Source organism: Chrysemys picta, chromosome 2 (genome assembly GCF_011386835.1).
Source record: "Chrysemys picta bellii isolate R12L10 chromosome 2, ASM1138683v2, whole genome shotgun sequence".
NCBI classification, from domain to species: domain Eukaryota; kingdom Metazoa; phylum Chordata; order Testudines; family Emydidae; genus Chrysemys; species Chrysemys picta.
Window position 1 is genome coordinate 191,478,763 of NC_088792.1, and position 6,000 is coordinate 191,484,762.

Consider the following 6,000-nt stretch of genomic DNA (forward strand, 5'->3'; position numbering starts at 1 on the left):
TCTCCATAGGCAGGTATAAATCAGTATGGAGATAACGAGGTTAGTTCAATCAGGGAGGGTGAGGTGCTCTGCTAGCAGTTGAGGTGTGAACACCAAGGGAGGAGAAACTGCTTCTGTAGTTGGATAGCCATTCACGGTCTTTGTTTAATCCTGATCTGATGGTGTCAGATTTGCAAATGAACTGGAGCTCAGCAGTTTCTCTTTGGAGTCTGGTCCTGAAGTTTTTTTTGCTGTAAGATGGCTACCTTTACATCTGCTATTGTGTGGCCGGGGAGGTTGAAGTGTTCTCCTACAGGTTTTTGTATATTGCCATTCCTGATATCTGACTTGTGTCCATTTATCCTCTTGCGTAGTGACTGGACAGAAGCAGTTTCTCCTCCCTGGGTGTTCACACCTCAACTGCTAGCAGAGCACCTCACCCTCCCTGATTGAACTAACCTCATTATCTCCATACTGATTTATACCTGCCTCTGGAGATTTCCATTATTTGCATCTGAAAAAGTGAGGTTCTTACCCACGAAAGCTTATGCTCCCAGTACTTCTGTTAGTCTCAAAGGTGCCACAGGACCCTCTGTTGCGTTTTACAGATTCAGACTAACACGGCTACCCCTCTGATACTTCTCAAGTTAGAGTTGCTCTGCCCCTTGTTGCCTTGGCTGGACTGTTTTACTAGACCAACAGAGTGCTGTCCCCACCTGCAAGATCTTCATGTGCGCCAAAGCGAGTGTTTAGAACACTGACATTCGGAGGAGTGTACATTTGGGGTAGGGTAAATGGTGCCAGTTTAAATGTAAGTTGATTAAATTTCATTTACTACTGTAAACTGCATTTAGTAATTGATTTATTGAAGGGCCCCCTACTGACTTACAGTGGGGTTGTGACATTTGAATTAATCTCAATCTGTTATTTCATATTTTTCTAAATTGTTAAGTAAAGGTGTGTTAACTCTAATCTAACAGGATATTGGTTGTATATTGTTTATAATTAGTACTTTTGAGCTAGATCCATTACAAATATTAGCTCAGCTTTATTCCTGGAGGCTCCCAAGGCATTCCTGTGAGGGTGTACAGGGCCCAGCCAGGTGAAATCACCACCAAGATTATATAAGTAAAAGGACTGCAGCAGAGAGTTGAATAGAGGATTCCCTCTTATCCAACATTACCACTGGGATACTCAGGATCTCCTTTACCATCAACAACATTAAGCACCTGGGCACACAGGTGAGAGTTGCCTTCTCCTGAATAACCCAAGAAGGCAAAGGGGGGCAGGGTTACAGCTGTTACTAGTACAGGGATTGGCAACGGGTAAGCACCCTGGCGGGCCGGGCCGGTTTGTTTGCCTGCTGCGTCCACAGGTTGGGCAGATCGCGGCTCCCACTGGCCATAGTTTGCCGCTCCAGGCCAATGGGGGCTGCAGGAAGCCGCGGCCAGCACATCCCTCGGCCCACGCTGCTTCCCGCAGCCCCCATTGGCCTGGAGCAGCGAACCATGGCCAATGGGAGCCGCGATCGGCAGAAACTGCGGATGTGGCAGGTAAACAAACTGGCCTGGCCTGCCAGGGGGCTTACCCTGGTGGGCCGCGTGCCAGAGGTTGCCGATCCCTGTACTAGTACAACAATTATTTTTTTTTATAACCAAGCTACTCCATTTTTAAAAAAACCAAATAGTTCACTAGTTACTGTGTTCTGCCACCTATCCAGTGAGCAATTCTTTGGCTAACCAGGAATAGAGTAGAGTTGCCAGTTTTGGTTGGATGTATTCCTGGAGGTTTCATCACATGACATCATCTTTAACTAAAGATTAGCCTTTAAGTCCGGAGACTCCAGAGCAATCCTGGAGGGTTGGCAGCCTTATAATTGAGATACTTGTCAGCACACCAACCTGGCATTGGTTGGCATGGTACAAAGTCAGTGGCCACCTAGGAATATCATTGTTATTATGCTTCACTGCATGGGCATTTGGCACTTCACAGCTGCAGTAGGGAGAGAACTCAGACCCTAAGTCATAGGCTCCTATCTTTGAGGTAAATGAGAGTTGCCGTTAGCAGTAGAGGATCTATGGCACACAGATGAGCAACTCTGATTCTGTCCAGTTTAGGGCATGTATAAATACACCACACACCACATCACTAACCAATACAGTACATTACATTGTATAGTCTCCAAGAGCTATTTTTGTTCCAGGTGATTGCTCTGAAACACTCAAGGGAAATATTCCACATCTGCAATGATGACTGCTGAAATAGTTGGGTTGGTTTATTTGGAGAGTTCAGATGGTTCTATAACTGTTTTTTACTCTATAAATGCATGTGGAAACTTCTGAAAAATAACTACAAAACATAACGTAACTGAAAGCCGTGGAAAAACCTGTTTAAACTTAAGACTCTGCATCTGCATTGCCGTTTCAGGATTTGAACCCCAGTATATGTTTCAACCTCCTGCAAACTCTGATAATTTTCCTTTTCTGCTGCTCCTTTGCTCTCAGCAACTTTCTCTAGCCTGGCTTTAGTTTCCATCATTGTATACTAAATATACTAATGATACTGATTTCAGCTCTCAGACTCAGGGCACGTCTACAGTGCCCTGCAGTTCCAGCTAAGGGGTATGACTAGCAGTGCACACCTAAGTGCTTGCTGCACTGTAACTACCTGTGAGGACTCTGTAGACATGAATGTAAAGGTTCCTAGTTCATATTAATGTAATCCTGTCAGAAGAGGACTATGTTAATATGAAGCAGGAAACTTTTAATTTGCACAGCATCAGGGCCGGTGCAAGGATATTTTGTGCCCTAGGCGAAACTTCCACCTTGTGCACCCCCTTCCTCCTCCCCTTCCCCCGGAGTATCGCTTATTATAAACTTTCAAAAATTAATACTCCATAATGTGGCATTGTTCATTAGATTAATACAAGGCGGTCAGAGGAGATGATCACAACGGTCCCTTCTGCCCCGGGGGAACCTATGAGCAAGGAGGAGGCTAAGAATGCGCCCAGCTCACAGGGTCTCTAAACATTCCCAGGCTCTGAGTACTTTGCCTTTTGGGGGGAACCCAGGGGCAAGGAGGGCAGAGCTGGGCTCTCCCAGGGAGCAGGTGAGGATCTCCCTGGGGATCAGGGCCGGCTCCCTGCATTGGCACAGTGCCACTGCAGGGGGTCAGTGTTTGGGGAAGCGGCACCTGTGCCAGCCCTTTCCCCTCCGTCCTGCTGCGGGGTTTAGTTTCACTTTCCTTCGCCCCAGGAGGTGGCTGCGCCTGGCCCCAGGCGCAGCGCATTGGAGGGCAAAGCTCACCTGAGCTCAAGACCGTGTCCTGCCTCCCCCAATGGCTCCATCCCTCAGCTGCGCTGGTCGCCGCACCCAGCCGCTGTCACCTCCTTGCTCCGCCGCAGGCTCCCACTGACCGTTCTGCGTGGTGCCCCTCGCTGCAGGGGCGGGTTTGTTATGGAGGCCTCGCTCCCCACCCTGCCCCACTCAGCTGACTCCCATAACGCTGGACACCACTTTTTGGCACCCCCAAATCTTGGCCCTCTAGGCAGCCGCCTAGTTCGCCTAGTGGTTACACCGGCCCTGCACAGCATCCACACAGGGGACTTACAGTGCAGCATGCACTTTGACACTCACTGCTATTCACACCCCAGTAGTATGAATGGCAGGGCAGTGTAGACAAGCCCTCAGAACCTTGTCATTAACAGAGGATTCTCTGTATTCAAAATGGAAGGATAATAACTTTACCAGCAACATTCTGTGTAACCTTGACAGTCATTGCATACTTTTATAGTCTTCTTTTTCATATCTTCGTTTTAAAATTCTTGGGCTAGATTCTTAGCTGGTGTAAATTGGTGTAGCTTCATTGATTTCAATGGACCTATGGTGAATTACTTCAGCTGAGAACATGGCACCTTTCAGGAATCAGTGGCTATCGGTGTATGTGTATATGTGTGTACACAATGTATATGTATGTATAATGTGATATAAAATTATATTTTTAACCAGTTCATACTTTTTGCTCATTTGACAGCTCGCCTGAATGCTGAGTCCATGGTTGTGAAGAGAGAGCTGGAATGTGTACTGTATTTCCAGAATAGCTCTCCAGGACTTGCAATTTTCTATGTACAGGTATGAGGCAGGGTAATATGTAGAGTACAGGGCCCAGATCATTGGGTGGGGCTGAGGAGTGCATAGAAGAACTTGTGGGGATGAGGATGCAAAGGTGGCTTTAAGTTCCTGGGCTGGTTGTGTGCTAGTCTGGTACCAGAGTGTCAGTTAGGGCTCTAACTTGCACTGGTTGCCCATGGCAACCAGAGATAAACTGAGGCAAAATTATATGAAACAGGGATACCTTGTCCATGCCCTTTTCCCAAGCTGGCTGCAAGGAGCCATTATACTAGCTGTATGCTACTAGAATATTCTCCTTCTTCGGGATGATTTGCCCACGACCAGATACATTTTAGGGGCACTTTGCACCAGGAGTGGGGCTGAAAAGTTGGATGTGTGTGTGTAACTCATAACATGCTCATATCAATATTAGAAATTTAATTGAATCAGGGTTTTTCTAACCAAGAAGGAATCTTAGTGAAACAATTCCTTTAGGAGATTAGGAAATTTTAAATGGTTTTGGCCATGAGTTTGCTCAGAGGTGTGGAGTTAATGATGCTGTTCTTTGCAACCACAGTTTCCAAGATGTGAAACAAATGCTTCTAGATAGTTTAATAATATGGCTACTCTCTTTTTGTCACAAAGTGGCACTGACCCTTTAAGAGGGAAGAGGCCAGTGCACCTTTGAGAGGCTAGCTGACCTCCAATTGGACTGGCTCTTGCAGGGAGGGAGACAGGAGGGCTTGTTACTCAGGTGAGTTAGTCAGGAAATGGGCAGAGAGAGCAGACATGGCATTCTTAGTGCTTGGTCCCTAGGGCTAGGGAGACAGGCCAAAAACCAGGAGGCCTGCTCAGGGAGCAGGAGCAGCAGAAAGTTCCCTGGGAGGGGAGGCAATGGGAATGTGCCAGGGTGGGGAGTGGGGGGAAGGCCTCCAAGGAGAATCTCCTGGGCTTGGGAGGTGGAGTTCAGTTAAAATCCGGCCATAGACCCTGAAGCAGGAGGGATTGAAAGGCAAAAAGGGGGAAATCGCTTGGGAGCTGTAGCCTGGGGAGGTTCCAGGAGCAGTTTTGTTGTTCTGACTTACGTTTGGATACGAACACTAGCAGAAAAGAGATATTGGGTGTGTCAATGGGTCCTTTGCGAGCTGGGGAGAAGATGAGCTTGCTCCAATGTTCTGTTCATTCTGTATAGATTCTTACACTGCCCTCATCACCGGAAAGCTGGGCACTTTCCAGCAGTCCAGTAAGCAATGTGACTAATATTAGTTCTTTCTTTCATCCTCCTCCCCCCCAAAGGGGGGAGAATTATGTGCAGTGTATTGTTTTGGTTTGGTAGGTTTTTTTATTTTATTTCTGTACACCCTGCTATGTGTTTATGATAGAAAAGGCAGGACAAAGGAGTGCACCTTGCTCTTGGAGTGGAAGGTGATGAAGTTTCTGAGGGTCCTTAGCTCTTGTAGGGGTTTGTTTCACAGTCTCATCCCAACCCCCAAGCAAGCTCAATTCCTGACACAATCAAGATGATTCCATACATCTGCATTGTTGTGAGCTTTGGGATGTCTGACGGGTTGTGAATTAATGCTTAAATTTAAGGATCAATCCAAAAACCCACCTTTGAAGGGAGTCTCTCCCAGCCCAGCTTTAAAATCCAAATACAAGACTAAAACCAGGGTGATTTTTGCTTTGTCTTGGAAAAGCCAAAACCCAGCAAGTGACATTTTAGCAAAATCAGATCTAGTTGCAGTTGCCAAATTATCTGTCCCTTTTGTTTTATTTACTTGTTTATACTGTATTGAGCATGTAGACAATGTTGATTAGGATGGGCAGATGGGAATCTAACTTTCATTCAAAACTTCAATTATTAGGAAGCTTTTTTTTTTAAAAAAAAAGTGCCTATAGATTCAGTAAACAT